Source organism: Macrotis lagotis, chromosome 1 (assembly GCF_037893015.1).
Source record: "Macrotis lagotis isolate mMagLag1 chromosome 1, bilby.v1.9.chrom.fasta, whole genome shotgun sequence".
Lineage (NCBI taxonomy): Eukaryota > Metazoa > Chordata > Mammalia > Peramelemorphia > Peramelidae > Macrotis > Macrotis lagotis.
Genome location: NC_133658.1, coordinates 392268874 through 392288489, shown reverse-complemented (window position 1 = coordinate 392288489; position 19616 = coordinate 392268874). Strand labels below are relative to the sequence as shown.

Genomic DNA, 19616 nt, shown 5'->3' with positions numbered 1-19616 from the left:
AACATATTTGTAGTTAATTAAAACTCAAGAGGAATAACCCTGAGTCCCAAATAATAAAAGGAAATAAAAAATTCCCATAACAAAGCAATACAAAGTACGTTTATAGATATTATCTCATTTGATCCCCACAAAAGCCCTGGGAGGTAGATGCTTATTATTATGCCCTGTTTTATAGATGATGAAACTGAGGCAAACAGAAGTTAGGTGACTTGTCTAGGGTCATACAGCAAGTAAGTGTATGAGGCTGGATTTGAACTCAGGTTTTTCATACTCCAAGTTCTATCAGCACTATCCATTGTGACACCTCCCTCTGTTCAAGACTTGAAGGACTATCACTTGCTCTGTTTGGTCAGAGGACAGAAGTAAGCACTAAGGGGAGATTTAGGTTTAAACTAAGGACAAAAATTTTCTAACAATCAGATCTGTCCAAAAGTGATATGGGCAGCCTCAGGAGGTGGAGTTTTCCCCTCATCAAAGGTCTTTAAGTAAAGGCAAGATAACAACAGGTTATAGGGTGTGTTCTTATTCAGAATCCTGTCTGAGATTCTATAATTCTATGTCTCATCTAAAGTGTCTTGTAATGAAAAATGTTAGATTTGGAATTAAGAGATTTGGGTTCAATTGGACTCTCAGAGCATCAATTTTCTTCTTTGTCAAATGTGGACAATAATACTTATACTACCAAACTCATAGGCTCATAATATTTAGAATGGGAATAATATTAATAACAGCAATAACTAGCATTTATACAGTGCTTCAATATTTGCAAGATTCATCCAGTCCATATTTTTATTTTTTTGTGTGTGTTCTTATTTGAGCCTCACAGCAATTCTGGGAGGTAGGTGCTTTATTATCCCCCATTTTTCAGATAAGGAAACCGAGGCTAGAGATTAATTAACTTAACCAATAGTTAGTATCTAACTCTAAGAGCTTACTGCCTCCAAGGTTCATTCGCTTTGCACTGGAAGAAGCCAGAGAGAAAATTTGCTCCCACAGTTTAGAAAACTGAAATTCAGAGAATTTTATAAAGAAGAAACATCATAAACCATAGGAGGCCATGTAAATGTAAGCTATTAAGAATCCCTGTCATTTGGAGGAGCACAACTTTATATACATTGGTCCTTTGTAGGATCTATGCTTTTGGTCAGTGACTCAGGGAGATGTTACCAAGTAATAGTGAATTATTTTTTCTTCCCACCTGGGTTTAAATGGTAGAGTAGGAAATCCTATGGTCAGGGTCAGGAAGAGTCAGGAGATATATAGATTCTAAGTGTGAATGGTATCATCAACTTGTTATAAGATCCCAACCACTCACAACTCTCTGGATTTCAGTTTCCCAAACTGTAAAATGAAGGATTTGAGTAAATTACCTCTAAGATCCTTTCATTTCCTATGTATGATATTGTAGTATGAGCATTCATATGGTCCATACATCCACCCAGTCATTTAAACTCTTACCACCTACTATCACTAACACAAAGTTAGATCATGGGATTTAAGATTAGAAAGGCTCTTAAAGATCTTAAAGATTATAAAGAAATAATATATTTAGATCACTCAGTACACCTCTTCTTTTTGTAAATAAGGAAAGTGAAGCCCAAGGAGATGAGATGAGGTGAAATGATTTAGGTGGGTGAGGTGACCTCCCATGGGTCACTTAGAAAACAGAAGAGAGCCCAACTTTGAACCGAGGTTGTTTGACAATATATTCAGTTGTTGGTTTCCTTTACAGTACTGTTCCTCAATACTTCCTTTCCCCTTTCCTATCCCTTAACATATATATATATATATATATATATATATATATATATATATATTATATAAAATAGCCCCTTTGTGCCTACTTTTTCCTGCAAGATTATTTTTAAAAATTTTTTTAGGGTTTTTTTTTTTGCAAGTGTCTTGCCCAAGGCCATGCAGCTGGGTAATTATTAAATGTCTGAGGCCAGATTTGAACTCAGGTACTCCTGACTCCAGGACTGGTGCTCTATCCACTGTGCCACCTAGCTGCCCCTCAAGATTATTTTTATGTTAATTTCATCCCAGTTTTACCTGACTATAGATATTAGGGGCCAATTTGTCCTGGACTTTTTCCTCCCAAGGATATCTTTGCTTTTTTTTTTTCCTTTTTTTTCCCCCAGTGGTAGCTGTGGGGCAGGTAGGTTCTTTGATGCCACCTAAGCAGCCTAATGACATAGTTGCACTGGCCATGGTTTTCCATCTCTGCTGAGGCTTCATTTAGTAACCTAAAATTTCTGAATCGCAAAGCTTTCTTGAACTCATCTCTGTCTTGGGTTGTGTAGGAGCATTATGAGAATTCCTGGAGAAGCTCATTTCAATAACTAAGGAAGTTTAGTTTTCTCTGTGGTCTGGAGAAGAGGTGGCAAAGATGAACATGAGTCGGGGCTGGATTTATGGTAGAGGTAAGATTTTAGCTAGACCTTGGAAGATGGATTGAAATTTAAATAGATAGAAAGGTAGGGGGAATATTCCAGAGCTAAAGAAAGTCATGTAAGCAAAGGCTGAGGCAATTCTCACACTTCAAAGCATAGAACAGAAGGTCAGGAAGGAAATTTCCCCCCATATGCTCAATGTTATACAATCAACAAGAGAAATTCAGGGAACATTTTGCTACTAGTAAGTAAACTAGTAAAGTAAACTAGTCTTGTGTCTGTTTAGGACTGATGAATAGAACAGTGGTATAGAGTCCCGGGACTTCCCCTTGACTAGTTATATCACTGACTTGCTATGTGACCTTAGACCAGTCCCAGAGCCTCTCTGTTCTCAGTTCTTCCATTTCCAAAATGGAGTCAGTCTTATTTGCTACCTGCCTGATCTTTGAAATGCTGAGGATGAGATAATGTCTATAAAGCAAAAAGTCTTAGGAGAAAACTGCTACAGAAATAGAAAGAATGATGATGATATTCCTGAATGTTAGAATCATTTGGACTGATGCCCTTCCATTTCTCAAGAGACTATTTATTAATTGCATACTGTACATTGATCTAAAAAGGGGGATTGTGGTCTACACTGCTGAGTTGATGAAGGGTCTGAAAAGGACTTTGTGATTCAGAAATTCTGAAATGGCTTCTGAAAAAGTCTTGGGTATAGAAAGACATTTCAGTATTGTGTGTGAGTGTGGGATGCCTATCCAAATGTGAAAATTTGAGAGATTGACTCCCTATTCTCTCCCATTACTTAGAGGACTGTGATGGTAATACAATCCCTGATTCCCAGGTGCCAGAAACAGTTAAAAGCATGGATTGGGTGCATATCATTGCTAGGGGGTGATTTGAAGATCTACCCTTGCCTGGAGATTGGTTTACAGTGGGGGTGGTTTGGATTCTTGTTATGCTCTGAAATGCTCAAAGTTAATGCTCTGAAAAGCTGACACCAATCAAGATGGGGTTCAAGGGAACTGGAAGGTAAGCATAACTCTGTAGGGAGACCTAAGAGAACCAATTGATTTAGAGATTGAGAGTTAATATTGAGACAGGAATGGGGGTTTCTATGATTGATCACCAACTCACCATTCATGTTGTCACTAGGTGACTTTAGAGAGTGTAGCATTTAGAGATAGGTATGAGTGAAACAATAACTGGCTTAAAACAAATTCCAGGGGAGGGGTGGGAAGTTCAAATAACATACTGTGGACAATGCAGCATCCTCTTGTGCCTTAAAAGGGCTCCTCTCTCCTTAACAAATTTGATGTTTTCAACCTATAGCGAGCTTAGAGAAAGGCAGAGAAGAAAGACAAACTTAATAGCTACTCTCTGGTCATCCCTCTATCATTCATTCATTCATTCATGCATGCATGCATTCTTTCAAACAAGTATTTATCAAGTGCAATGCATTGTGGGGAATGTAAAGATAAATAAGACAGTCTCTGCATTCAGTAAGCTCTGTGTCTGTCTTTGAGGGAAACATCCCACAAATGTTCTTTCAAACTGAATTTCAATCCCATTGTTTTAGTACTAGAATTTCAGCGCCTCTGATAGAGACCACATTTCTATTCCTTTTTTTATCCCCCACAGCACAGGGTTGTGTGCACAGTCATTTCCCAGCTCATGTGTCAACATCAAGCCCTATCCTAGCTCCCCCACTTCTACCTTTGTGCAACCTATGAAAACCTTTCACACTGAGGAGGGTTGAAGGCTGGCTTTTTCTTACTCCTTCTGCACTTAAATTAGTGGATAGCATTGCAGACAATCTTTATGGCTTTCTACTGCCTGCCTTTTAGTATAGCACTCTGTCCAGAATTCATTCCTATTCAGGAAACATTTTAGGAACTATTTTGCACAAGGGACTTGCATTATGCAAGTTACCAAGAATACCATACAAAGACAAAAAGGAAATAGACCCTACTTTCAAGGAGTTTTCATTTTAATAGGATAAAAAACGTGTACACAGGGTACATACAAGATAATATAAGCAGTAGCGAGCAACAGAGAATCCTGATCATGGAAGAATCAGAAGTGACTTTTTTCTTAGTAGGTATGATTAGTATGAGCTTTGAGGAAACTAGTGATTTTTGAGGTGGAGGCAAATAAGGAGTGTGCATAGTGGACCACATGGTGTACCATTTGTGAAAATGTACAGGTTGGAGAGAAAAGGTCATATACAAGTAGCAGCTGGTTAACCAGACAACTGACTGGAATAGAGAATATACTAAAGAGAATAATAATAGAATGAGACTAGAAAAGTAGATGGGAGTCAAATTGTGGGGAGCCTAAAATTCCAAGCTGAAGGATTTTGGTTTTTGTTCTAAATTTTTGTGTGTCATGGACCCATTTGGTAATTTGGAGAAGCCTGTGGATCCCTTCTCAGAATATTTTTTAATCATGATGGAAGGAAATTATAAAATTCAGTTACAGAAAATAAAATTCTTTTTCCCCATTCAATTCCACAGACCTCTTGAAATCTATCCAAAGACTTTTTGGAGTATCTGTGAACCCTCATATTAAGAAAATTTATTATTTAATGGGAAATCATTGACAATTTTTCAGTTGGAGGGTAATATGGTCAGATATGTGTTTCAGGAATATCAGTTTGGCAGCTGTGTAGAGGATGTACTGGAGTTAGGAATTTGAATTAGGAAGACATTTACCTTCAAAAAGGATTTTCTCTTTCATTAAAGAAAAAAGTAATGTAACCAAAACCAATACAGCCAAAAATAGAAGGAAAACAAAAACTGAGGAGGGCAGGAGAGAGGTGAAGACTATTTTTATAGGCAGTTTCTCTGATTAAGATCTTATTTCTCAAATATGTAGGGAACTGAGTAAAATTCATAAAAATGAGTCATTCCTTAATTGATAAAAGATCAAAGGATATGAACAGTTTGTAGAAAGAAGAAGAAATCTTCAGAAGAAAATAGCTATAGCCAAATGAAAAAATATACAAAATCACTATTGATTAGTGAAATTCAAATTAAAACAACTCTGAAGTACCACTTCATTCCTATCAGATTGGCTAATATAATGAAAAAGGAAAATGATAAATGTTGGAGGGAATATAAAAAATTGGAACACTAATGTACTGTTGGTGGAGTTGTGAAGTGATCCAATAATTCTGGAGAACTATTTGGAATTATGTCTAATGGGTTATAAAACTGAATATCCTTTGACCCAGCAATGCCACTACTAGGGAAAGGGATCTATGACAAGTAGGATGGTTTCAGAAAAAATTGGAAATATTTATATGAACTAATTTAAAATGAAGCAAGCAGAACCAGGAGAACATTGTATATGGTAACAGTAATATTGTAAGGATGAACAACCATGAAAAAATTAGCTACTCTAATCCAAAACAGTTCCAAGAGACTTAAGGTGAAAAATGCTATCCAGCTCCAGAAAGTCAGAACTGATGGAATTTGAGTGCAAATTGAAGCATTTTTTTATTTATTTTTTTTTTTACAACATGGCTAATATGGAAACATATTTTGCATGATTTCACATGTAAAATCGAATCACATTTCTTTCCTTCTCAGTGGATGAGGCAGGAGCAGGTGGAAGGAAAAGGATATGGAATTCAAAATGTAAAAAATAAAGAATGTTAAATAATGTTTTAAAAAAACTGGAACCTTTGGTCTTCCTCTTAAAAGGTTGCTGACCCTTGTAGTAGATTTAAGAAATGTTCATTGAGTAGACAATTTCCTAATATGCTTCAAAAAAAATTTATGTCCTTAAGACCAATCTTGGCCAGGTATTTAAAATCCAAAGCAGATGATTAAAGCTTTCAAGGGCATTGCCCCTGAAGAAGGAAAAAGTCAGGCATGTACAGAATGTAAAGTTTATCCTTAGGGGTTTTTTTTTATTGGAAGGCAATAGGATTAAGTGATTTGCCCAAGGTCACACACCTAAGTAATTAAGTGTCTGAGGTTGGATTTGAACTCAGGTCCTCCTGATTCCAGGGCCAGTGCTCTATCCACTGTACTACCTAGCTACCCCTATTCTTAGGGTTTCTGCTAGCCATAGAATGATCAGAGTAGCTTATGGATTTTAATATCTGAATGGCTCACATTGAAAAGCTAGTTATCCAGATTCTTATTGAGACTAAGACAAATTGACAACTCTAACAGTTCCTTTTGATATCCTTCTGTCTCTCTGTCTCTCTCTCTCTCTCTCTCTTTCTCTGTATCTGGTTTTTGCAAGGCAATGGGGTTAAGTGACTTGCCCAAGGTCACACAACAAGCATTTAGAACAGAGGTAGAGAACATTTTTTTTCTACCAAGGGCCATTTGGATATTTATAACATCATTTACCTGTTATATCTGGTTTTATTTAACTCACCCCCCCCCAAAAAAAAAAAACCCTCCTAGATTTATTGAATTTCAAGTCTGGACCAGATAGCAAACCTTATGGCCCCAGACCCAGAGGTTCCCTGCCCCAATTTAGAATCACAGCAGCAGAAAATTTAGAAGGGGATCTGGGAGATCTTCTAGTCCAGCTCCCTTATCTTCATATATCCTTTTTGAGGTGGACTACCTAAGGTCCCATTAGCAAATGTTGTCACAGGCTCTGAGGGAATCACTAGCAAGTAATTCTAATAATGTGACTCCTCTCTGCCTTTTCTCCCTGTCTCTGGGTCTCTCTCTCTCTCTCTCTCTCTCTCTCTCTCTCTCTCTCTCTCTCTGACTCTCTGTGTTCTGTCTGAAACACACACACACACACACACACACACACACACACACACACACCCAAATCCAAATCTGTCATCAACAGCAAGGTCCCTCCACCAGCAACACAGGAAGCAGTTAAACAAATTGGTTAACAGAGTGTGGAGCCACTTGTGGACCTACTCAATTGTCTATCCTATGAGCGCTGATGGGGCTGGCTTCTCCATTGACACTCAGAAGACAGAATATTCAGTGCTCTGCTCTGACCTGGCATGCTAGTGGTGGAAGGGAGGGGCAAGGAAGAAAAGATGGAGAGAAAGGTTAGGGTCTTCTGATCTGCCTGGTAAGAAAGAAAAAGTGACAGTGATCAGTTGAGCAGTTGTGCCCCCACCTTCAGTCCTTTTTAGGCAAAAGAGAATTATGAGAATTAGTCAGCTTTGGGCTGCCAAAAAATTTCTACTCTTAGTCAGAAACCTTGATATTATTGCTAAGAGTGAGTTTCAAAATTCTGAGAAAGACTGCTTCTCACAACATGCTCTGTACTTCCACATCCCCTCCCCCTCCAGGTCACACGCCAAATGAGAGGTCAGTACAAGATCAGTACAAGAAGATTCTTATCTATTTAAGAGAAAAATTTAGTCTTGGACCCAGAATTGTTCCCTTGGAGAGTAAATGTGACCTAACCTTAGCTGTCCAACTCTATCTCCCACTATTCCCCCAGGTCAAATATGACCTCAGACACTTACTAGCCTATGTAAGCTCTGGGTTAAGTCACTTCACCCAGTTTACCTCAGTTTCCTCATCTATAAAACAAGTCACTTCACCCAGTTTGCCTCAGTTTCCTCATCTATAAAATGAACTGGAAGAGATGACAAACCACTCCAGCATCTTTGCCTGGAAAAGTCTATATGAAGTGACAGAACAAAGAGGCTAAAAGAAAGGTAGTATGGCACAACTGATAATCAAGTTGACCTTGAAGACAGGAAGAATAGTTTTAATCTTGCTTCTTACGATATTAGTTGTCAGTGTTCTCACCTTTCATTCTTAACTTCTCAGTTCTAAGTCTATGCAACTAAGACTAAACTGCAGAAAAATCACAGTCTGAGTCTTCAGTTTATAGTGTTTTATCTTAATTCTGTATCTGGTGATTTCATTGGGATTCCCTAGGCAGAAATGCCCTCCCCAGGCCAACTCAGGAACTCATCAGTAACTTAGTCTTCTTGAGTTGCTTTCTGGACACTGAGTTTCTGATCCCCCTAGGAAGTATCAGAGACAGGACCTGGGCCCAAGCCTCAATCACTTCAAGGCTGACCCTCTACTCACAATGTGATGCTACTTCCCCTACTTAGAAGACAATAAATATTTGGATTGAAATTAGCAATACGAGGGGCGGCTAGGTGGCCAGTGGATAGAACACCAGCCTTGGAGTCAGGAGTGCCTGAGTTAAATCTGGCCTCAGGCGCTTAATAATTACCTAGCCGTGTGGCCTTGGGCAAATCACTTAACCCCATTGCCTTGAAAAAAATATATATATATATGAAATTAGTAATGTGATCTCATGATTTGATATAGGAGTAAAGAAAATTGATCAGGTTAGATTGCTTTCATCAACCTAAAATCCATTGATAAAAAAAGTTCATAGAAACTCTGAGAACTGTTTTACCTAAGTTAAACAAAGAATCCATATCAAGCCCCATACATATATGTATATATGTGTGTATGTATGTGTGTGTGTATATATATATTATTTCTCAGACATCCTGCTCCTCCGTCCATCCTGTCCTAGTAGATTGAATCACATTGGATTTTCATGGTAAAAATTTCCATGCTGCCTGGGAAGGGAAGAGACTTCATTCTTCAACTAGCTGTGTGACCTTGACCAAGTTACTTCCCCATTTTGGGCCATGTCTATAAAATGAGTGGTTTGAACTAAATGACCTTTCATATACTTTCCACCTCAGTCATTCTTCATTCTCAGACATTCCAACTTGGATATTGTAAGGTGCCTTCTAACACTTAGGTCCGTGTTCCTTTTTATCTTTAATGTCTATATTCTAAGGTCATTTTCAATTCTGACATGCCCTTTTTATGTTCTAAGATGTCTTATAATTCTAAAGTTCAATGTTCTCAGATCTTTTCTAGCACTGACGTTTTATCTTCCTTGTTCTAAAGGCAGTGGTTCTCAAACTTCTTAGGACTTCTTTAAATATCCTTAAAAATTATCAAGGATACTACTCCAAAGAGATTTTGTTTATGTGAGTTATACCCAACAATATTTGTTGTATTAGAAACTTAAACATCTTAATAATATTATGAAAATAATTTTGATCTCACTGACTCTTTGAAAGAATCTTTGAAAGAATCTAGAGGTCCCCAAACCAAACTTTGAGAATCTCTGTTCTAAGGTCATTTCTGGTTCTTAGTTTCTAGGTTCCATGTTCCAGTTCCCTTCCAGCTCTGACATACTACAAGTTAAATTACAGAATCCCATCATCTCAGGCATTCTATAATTGAATAGCTCAATGTATTTTTCTGTCTTCTAGTCTAGAGAGATTTGTTATCACAGGACTTTTTTCTCGCTAGATTGGGGAAACCCCATGGACTATCTGTGGTAAAAATAATAAAAGACTGTTGTAGAGAAAAAGGCATTTGGGCCTCTTCCTCTGGTACCTCCTTTGGTTCAAGCCTTGGTAAGGCAGGAAGTTGCTCAGAGGAGCAACGTGGGTGTGTCTTGCCTTCATTGATTGTGGTATCTATTAGTTCAGTGACAGTTCAGTTTCTTTCCATCCTTAGTCTTTGAAGCAAAGGATAGTTGAGTCTGTACCTGGTTGGAAAGTGAACTCAGAGTTTGCTGATGGTAGAACTGTACTTTTTTGGGAGGAAATTTAGAGATTGAAAAGACTTATCATCTTCATAATAATTTGCTTTTCTAAAGTGCTTAATGGTTTATGAATTTTTTTTCTCATTACAAACCTGTAAGGGATGTAGGACATATATGTAAGTATACTTCTATTATTATATAAAGGGGTCATGGAGTAATCACATAACTTGATCTAGGTTACATGACTAGTGAATATCAGAGCTGGAATTTTATTCAGCCACCTATCAGCCCATCTGTCAAACACCTGCTATATGTCAGATGCTGGGTATATGAAGGGAAAGGAACTAGCATTTATTAATCTTCTATGTGCTAGTAACTATACTAAGCACTTTATATATAAATGTTACCTTCTTTTATCATCAGAACAAACTGTGAGATAGGCGCTATTATTATTCTCATTTTCATAGGTGAGGAAACTGAGGCAGACAAAAGATTAGGTACAGTAGATAGAGCATTGAGGTCTAACCTAGCCTCTGACACTTCCTAGCTGTGTGGCTCTGGGCAAGTCTCAAAGCCTTGTTTGCCCCAGTTTCCTCATCTGTGATATGAGCTGGAGAAGGAAATGGCAAACTACGCCATCATCTTTGTCAAAAAAAACCTCGAGAAGGTGGCCAAATAGGACTGAAACAACTGAGCAATTTATTGACTCTAGGCCTAATGCACTTTACCATCTAGCTGTCTTTAAAAAAAATGAAACAGTTCCAGCCCTCTGGGAAGTTACATTGGGTTGGGAGGTGTATAATGTGTGCATAATGACTATGTATAATGACAGTTAAATACAAAATATACATAATGTAGATAAAAAGTAATTTCCAGGGAAATGACACTAACAACTTGGGGAATGGGGTATGGATCAAGTTGGTTTCCTATAGGAAGATTTTTGTATGTGGTAGTATGTGAAGGAAGAAGGAAATATCAGACATGACAGACAACCTATATAGTTATGGAGGTGAGAAGTGGATTGTTGTATGTGTGAATATTGGGGGGAGATTATAAGTGAATCAATTTGACTAGATCGAATAAAAAAGAGTCAAAGGGAGGCTAGATTCAGACTGTAAAGTCCCAAAGAAGTCCAAGTCAAATAAAGGAGTTTGCATTCTCTCCTTGAGGCAAGAAGAAGTTTCTGGGGATTCTTGAGTGGGGGAGTAATGTGGTCAGAATTGTCAGGTTATATTGGAGAGCCATGAAGTTGAATGCATGGAAACCAATAGCCTGGGCAAGAGGTGGTGATACCTGAATTAGGGTGATGACGGAATGGAAAAAAGGTCTTGAACTTGGTTCTTTTGACCCTAAGTCCAATGTACTTTTCTCTGTATAACTTATCACTATATTATATAACTGTCTATTTGCTATGGATCCCAGGAATTCAGATAATTTTATAATGAATGGGCAAAGTGAGATTAGCCATTTAAACAAGAATAACAAACATTTCACAAAATCAGGATTTATCTGTAGGATCCCTTCTAGGGTCACCTGCTTCTAACATGTTCTCAAAGGTTGAGTCCCTAGGAAGTGACTATCCCCAGGTCTGTAGTTTTGTATTCCTAAAACTAGAATTCACAAGCTGCCACTAGCATTTTTACTTTTAACAGTCAGACAGTACATAAGTAGCACAAAGCAAAGGTATTTACTGAGGTGCCATCATAAGAACAGTAGCGACAGGTGGTTCACTAGGAAAGAGCATTAGACTGGAAATCAGAAAGACCTGAGTTCAAATCCAGACTCAGACACTTCCTAGGTATATGACCCTGGGCAAGTCACTTAAGCTCTTTCAGCCTCACTTTCCTTATCTATAAAGTGGGGATTACAATACTTACCTCAAAGGATATCAAATGAGACACATGTATATAGTTCTTTGCAAATGCTTGCCATTATTATTTCAAGCCATTTTACCCATAAATATGAGGCTCTTCTTTCACAAATCCCCAAAACATTACTAGGACAAATGGGTTCATCTGTGGAGTACATTATTAGAGAGGCATATACTTATAGAACACAAGACAGTTCTGATACTGCAAGGTCTTGATATCTGCATTTTTTTTTTGTGTCATCCTCTTTCCTCTCCTCCTAGATGTCTCATCTTTGTTGAGCATATCATTATGATGGCCTCCCCAGGTCTTCCCTTCTGGGCAAAGTCTTCTGAGCAAGTGCCATGGGAAGATTCCAGGACTGATTGGGAAGAGAAATGAAAGAATCTCCTCCTTTCCAATGTACAAGAAGCTATTCACTTTCATGAGTCTGATTTTCTATAGGTGTTTCATTTCTCTTATTTGTCATAGCTATCTCCTTCCTTGACTGAATTCCAAAGAAGGATGTCTTGCTTTTTAAAGAGCCATTGATGCATGACTTTTCAATTCTATCAAGTTTGATGAAGTATTTCTTCACACTTTGTGAAGGAATAACAAAATGTTGGCACTTCTTTACATTTCATTTAATATCATAACATCCCTAGAAAGACAAACACTTAAATAACTAGAATACAAAGCAGAACAAAAGAGCAAGATATCACCAGAGAGATGAGAACAAAGGGTATTCAAAGGAGGGAGATTTCCTATTTGATTATAGGAATCAATGCAGACTTTATATAGAAATGATCTTGACTGGCTGCTAGGTAGTGCAGTGACCAGAGCATTGATCCTGGAGTCAGAAACTTGTTCTTTTGTTCAGTCATATTTGTCTCTATATGACCCCATTGACATTGTCCATGGGTTTTTCTTGACAAAGATCCTGGAATGGTTTGCCATTTCTTTATCCAGTTATGTCCCCATTGGACACTTGAAGAACTGAGGCAAATAGGGGTAAAATGACTTTCCCAGGCTCATGTAGTTGCTAATAATTGTTTGAGACTAAATTTGAACTCAGGAAGACTCAATTTCCTGATTTCAGGCCTGGGTCTCTAATTAGGTCTCAGACAGCTATTAACTGTGTGACTCTGAGCAAGTTACTTTATCCCTGTTTGCCTTGGTTTCTTTATCTGTAAAATGAAGATTATTATGGTACCTATCTCCTAAGATTGTTGTGAAGATCAAATGAGATGATAGCACTTAGCACAGCATCTGACATATATAAGTCACTATATATATGTATATATATATATATATATATATATTACATGCTTGTATGTGTGGATGCATGTTAAATAATATTATTATTTAGTCAAAGAAGTTGGAGATATGTTTGGGATGATATTCGAGATCAAGGAAATTGTAAAAAAAAGCACAGGGATAGGAGGAAAAGGAATTACAAGTAAGTGATTCAGTCTGGCTAGAGTTTAAGATATAGGATGGTGATATTTGTCCTTCATAGATATATGGAAGGAAATAAAAGGATGTAAGTTTAGTGAGGCAAATTGGGGCCAAAACATTGAATGCTGGGACTTGCAGTTTGGTGAATAGTAATAAGTGATTGAAAAATTTTGAATGACATGATCACAGCTGCATTTTAGAAAGATTATTATGCCAAAAAGTTATTTCTGATTAATAAATAATAAAATCAACTTGGTACCTTTAAAAGGTTGGCAAAAGCAGGTACAATATAAGCAAAAGAGAGCTGGAGTAATTATCAGAAAATACAGATTCTATGGAATGTTAATTTAATGAAATATTGTACTGTAAGAAATGGGGGAGGGAATGGATTCAGAGAAAACTGGGGAAAATTGTATGAACTGAAACAGAGGGAAATGAGCACCCAGGAGAACATTTTATATAGTAAATACATCATAAAGAAATCTAAATCTGAAAGATTAAAAAAAAACTTTACCCCTGTTGCTCTGTTGATCAATAAAATGATAGGTCATAACTCTAGAAGATTGATTCTGAAACAAGTATGTTTCCCACTTATTGATAGAGTGGATGGATTATAGATATAGAATGAGAGAATGCATTTTTAGACATGATCAAAGCAGTAATTTGTTTTGTTTGACATACTTACTTGTTATAAGGGAGGACTTTTATTTGGGGGGCAAGAAGAGTTTGGGGGGAAGGGAAAAGCTGAAAGTGAGTTTTTAAAAGAAGAATATCAATAAAATAAAACATAGAAAAGAACAAAAGGAAGTTCAAAAGGGGACACAAAAAAGGACAGTGTTTTACTACCCTATTAAATGTAATACAGATTTATTTATAAAAGATTTACAGTTTCACATGTAAACATCCCTTTTGTGTTTTTTGATTATGGAAATATTAATGTTTGCGGATGTTTGTCAAGTTCGTAATTTTTTTTGAAGACTTCCATTCTTTTTCTTATTCTATTCACTTTACTTTTTTGTGGTCCATTTGTTCCACCTGTCAAATAGAAATATCTGACCTCCCTAATTAACAGGGCTGTTAGATACATGATTAATAGGAATATAATTTCTTTGGAAAATCACAAAGTTTATGTAGCCATACACTATTATTTGTTTTGGGGAGGTAGGAAGTTTGTGGTGGTAGGGATCTACTATTATATTATTTTCATAATCCCCAATGTGAAAATTCCCTCCACTAATGCAGATTGTCTGCTAGTGTGTTATTTATTCTTTAAATAGAATAATAGGGGCAGCTAGTTGGAATAGTGGAGTCAGGAGGATCTGATCTCAAAACTGACCTCAGACACTTGATACTGTGTGACCTTGGGCAAGTCACTTAACCCCATTGCTCACAAAAATCCAAACAAACTAGAATGTCTGGGGCACTAAGAGGTTAAGTGACCTGTCCTTAAACAAGTGTGTGTGTGTGTGTGTGTGTGTGTGTGTGTGTGTGTGTGTGTGTGTGTGTGTAAAGAAGGACTTGAATGCTTGGGATCCTGACTCTAGCCCTGACCCTCTATCCATTAGCCTATGATGATGACTTATTCTTATTTATAATTTATCCTTTTCCAACCTTCAGAGGTCAAAAGGGTTTTTTTTAAACTATTCATAGTAGAAACCGTAAGAACTTTAGTTTCCTACTCCCAAAACAAGATTATTCTTTTTCACTTTTTTTCCTACCAGGGCACAAAATAGGGAATTCTAATACAAAACCATTGCTAATATGCTAGCAAGGCTGGGCTCCTGGGGCCAGAATTTCTTCAGTTGCACAGCCAAGTTCTCACAACACCCTTGTTAACTGAGCCACCCTTTTTTCTCTTGCCACAACCAGTGGCAACTTCCAGAGCTGGTATTGAAAAATGTATCACCAGCTCTGTCATTTGTGTAACCAAGGATACTTAGGTTTCCCAGCTGTACCAATCAACAGTCTGTCTTGCCTATTAAGACAAATCTGTGCCCTATCACATATGGAGAGATTGTAGTTTTGCTGGACCTATTCCATGTGCAAATGGTAAAGAACACGAATCATCTTCAGTAGAAAGCTTCCATAATTATCTGGAAATCCAAGCAAGAAAAATAAGCAAGACAATATAGGCAAACTTTACTTTGGGCAATAACCTAAGATTGCAATGTAAAATTGATTTGGGGAAGCTGAAATGGTATATATGCTTTACAAACTCTGTAGTTGGGCATTCAAGATTCCAGCCTACCTTTGTAGCCTCTTTTTTCTTAATTTTACTTATCTTAAAATTACTTATACATTCTCCATCTCAGGCAGTAAAACTATGACCTATTCCTCCAGTTCTATTCCATTCCCTGCTGCCTTGGAGCATTCTCGTTCTTGCTGACCATTTATTCCACAAGTTTGCAATTGCTCCCTTCTCACTTTTGCTCATCTAATTCCTTCTTTCTTTTTTGAAGGTTCACCTAAATTGCCATCATTTCAAATGAAGCATTCCCTTGATCTCCCCTGAAACTATTCTGTCCCTCCTCAAATTTTCTCACAATATTTTGGGTCTCTCCATCACCATGTGACAACATACCTAACATTTACTATTTTATCTTTTAATTTCTATCATACTTAGCAGAGTGAGTGCTTATCTATGGAATTTAATGCAATTTTCAAGGTTTTTTTTCCCCCTCTTTTCTGGTTGATCTTCAGACTGCAGAGATTTCTAAGATATAGGTAAATTTCTCTGATCTCCCTCAGGTGGTTAGCAGATATAAATAATCTCAGAAATGATTCAGAGGAGCAGCTTTTGCAGAGGGAATAATGTTTGTCCTTTTTTGAAGAAGACCATGACATTCGGGAGGTGATACCATGACAAGCATGTGAATTGGATTTGAGTGAGGAGGGCTGTGCTAAGTCACCAGCACTTTCTTCTCCAGAATCATTGGGATCCAGTGGCCAGATATGGATCAGGACAACTGGAGATGGCCCTGGATATGAGTCAATCAGGATTAAATGACTTGCCCAAGGTCACACAGCTAGTAAAGAGTCAAGTGTCTGAGAACAAATTCGAATTCTTGTCCTGACTCCAAGGCCGGTGCTCTATCCTCTGTGCTACCTAAGAATCTTTTAGATATTTGTGTATACACATATTGGGACAGCTAAGTGGTGCAGTGGATAGGGCCCCAGGCTTGGAGACAGGAAGATGAGTCCAAAATTGAGCACCTGTGAGACCCTGGGCAAGTCACTTAACTCTACTTCAGTTTTTTCTTCTATAAAATGAGCTGAGAAAGAAAATGACAAACCACTCCAGTATCTTTACCAAGAAAATTCCAAATGGAGTCACAAAGTGTTAGACACAAGTGAGCAATATAAATGCATACATGGTCTTAATTTATCTGTTTTGTAAGTATGTGCATTCACTCATTTATTTATTTATTGACTCTCAACATATAGGATCCTAGATGGCTCAACCACAACCACCCCCACCCCACTCCCTATTTTACAGATAAAAGTTTTGAGGTCAGTGAGATTACGAGGCTTTCTTCACATCGCACAACTAGTTAAGCAGGCTAAAACAAGTTGACCTAGGAAAAAAATAGTATTTGAATCCAAATCCAATTCTTTCCATTTCTTTCCTCAGGGTCATTCTGGTTTCAAAAAAATATATGAAAGGTTTGGTGAAATCCAAAAGAAGAAACTAAATATCTAAAAGAATCAGACAAGTCCTACACTGGAAAGGACCTTAGAAGTGGTTCAATTAGCACAACCAAGTCTGTTGTCCTGGGCTGCTGATGCCCAGGTCAGTGACCTCTCTGATTCACCACACTGCCTCCAACTTCCCTGGATGGCAGATTACCCAGTGGGTGGTACACAGAAGGCAGGAAAGGAGAAGTTGACTGAACATGATCCTTGTTGGGCTGTGGCTTTTAACTGTTACCACAGTTCATAACAGGAAGGTGTACTCACAGGAGCCCTTAAGGGTGAAATAGTTCAGTCATCTGCACAGAGGTTTAGGAAGATTCTTATCTTCATCAGGTCCAGAGGCTATTGGCCCTTCATATGACTAGTCTCAAAGGGATATAAGTTCAAGATTGGCAGGGTATCAGTGTACCTTGCACCTGCTTTGGCTTGGTCTGTAGTAGTCTACTGGATTCTGCTCTCATGAAGTTTTTCTTCCTTTTTTTTCCCCTCTTTTGTCTTTTCTTTTTCTCTCATGGTTTCCTTTGTCCATTCCTCCTTTTTTTCCCTCTTCTGCTTTTCTTTGTTCCTTCCTTGTATTTCCTTTTCTTTCTTCCCTTTACTTCCTTTTTCCCTTTTTCCTTCTTTCCTTCTCCCTTCTTTCTTTCCTCTTTCTTCCCCTTCTTTCCTCTTTTTTCTTTCTCCCTCTACCTTCTTTCCCTCCTATGTTTCTTTCCCCCCTCCTTTTTTCTTTCTTTCTTTTCTTTCTTTCTTTCTTTCTTTCTTTCTTTCTTTCTTTCTTTCTTTCTTTCTTTCTTTCTTCTTCCTTCCTTTTCCCTTTTCCTTCTTTCTTTCTTTCTTTCTTTTTCTCTCTCTTTCTTTCTCTCTTTTTCTCTCTTTCTTTCTCTCTTTTTTCTTTCTTTCTCTCTTTCTCTCTGTTTGTTTCTTTCTTTCTTTTTTCTTTCTTTCTTTTTCCTTCCTTCCTTTTTCTCTTTCTTTCTTTCATCTTTCTTTTTTCTTTCTTTCTTTCTTTCTTTCTTTCTTTCTTTCTTTCTTTCTCACTCTATTTATTAGAACCAATTCAAGCATGAAAAGAGAGATTAAAATGTGATAGTAAAAAGGGAGAGAATGAAACCTGCAATATATGCTTGACTGCACCAACCTTTGAAACAGTAGTGTATTAGTCAAAAAGGAAGATAGGTGCCAGTTGCAGTTCTGGTATTTACTGGATGTGTGCTCTTGGGCAAGTTACAATCTCCCATGGCCCCAGTTTGCTCTTCTATTAAAATAAAGGGGGGGGTGAACTTGAGGAGGGGTTCTTAACCTGGAGTATATGAACTTTAAAAATATTTGATAACCATTTTTCATTATTCAGTTTCCTTTGTGATCCCATATAAATTATTTTCTTGGGAGGTGGGGTAGGGATGGAAAGGGGTCCTTAACCTTGAGTATATGAACTTTAAAATCTTTTTTTATAAATATATTTCAATATAAATGGTTTCCTTTATAATTCTGTTTTTTTTTAAATTTAGGCATTTTAAAACAGGGTGCCAAAGGGTTCAAATACATAAAAAAGTTTAAGAACCCCAGCTCATGAGACAAAGTAGGAATCATGGTTCCTCAATTCCATTTTGTAGCCATTTAGTTGTACCTCATGTTTTAATTGGTTCATGTAGTGATTCACTTTATTTCCTTTCTCCAAGATCAAACACACTGACATGCAGGAATAAAACTCCTTTTCTGAAAAATTCCTTTCTACCTCATTTCAGATCATTTAAGCCCTGCACCTTACTATAGAATTTCCCATTTGGGCCTCATTTGATTAGTGTGACTTTCCAAACATCAAGGTCCAGGTACAATTTTTTTTCCCCTTCTCTGAAAAAAAAATGGTTTATTTGTCAGGATCTCATTTATCTTTTTGAAATACAATTTATTGGGGCAGCTAGGTGGCACAGTGAATAGAGCACCAGCCCTGGAGTCAGGAGGTCCTGAGTTCAAATGCAGCCTCAGACACTTACTAATTACCTAGCTGTGTAACCCTGGGCAAGTCATGTAACCCCATGGCCTTGCAAAAACCTAAAAATATAATATAAATAAATATAATATAATAAATAATAAAATATAAAATATAATTTATCTTTTTAAAGAAAGAAAAGCAAAACTCACAACAAATATATAGAAAGTCAATCAAAACAAATGTCTTCATTGACCATGTTCAAAAACCATTTCTCATTCTATGTTCTAATTCCATTACCTCTATGTCTAGAGGTGATTATCATGTTTTATAGTGAAGCCTCTGGAATCATCATTGGTCATTAATGTTGATTGGAATTCTTAAGTTTACTCAGTTGTCTTTAATATGTTTCTACCATATAAAGCATCTTCCTAGTTCTGCTTATTTCACTCTAGATCACTTCACATAAATCTTCCCAACTTTTCAGGATTTAAATTGTTAGACCAAATCTAATGTCTATAGAAACTAAGGAAATGAGTCACATTTGAAAGACAACTGTGTGTCCATGAATAACCCACTTAACTTCTTTGGTACTAAGCTTCCTCCAGGTCAAATAGGGGATGTGTGCAGTTGTGGGATTCAAATAAATTAACAATCTAAATGCCCTAATGGCCATTTTAAGTCTGCAAAAAAAGATATATTTAAAGGTAGTTTTATATTTCATGCATTTAATACTCAAATAACAATAAAAGA

The 19616-nt window shown here is 37.2% G+C and overlaps 1 protein-coding gene across 2 annotated transcripts in view; it reads left to right on the top strand.

The window, feature by feature from the left end:
• The window catches only part of CYFIP2 (cytoplasmic FMR1 interacting protein 2), a 133259-nt gene that overhangs the window by 4847 nt on the left and 108796 nt on the right, over window positions 1-19616 (top strand). The window contains exon 1 of one of the 2 annotated variants that reach the window (XM_074212526.1): window positions 16843-17030. The exons of the other annotated variant lie outside the window; for it this stretch is intronic. The gene's annotated coding sequence lies outside the window, so the exon portion shown is untranslated. Of the gene's footprint in view, window positions 1-16842; window positions 17031-19616 lie in introns of those variants that run through there. 2 annotated transcript variants of the gene reach the window in all.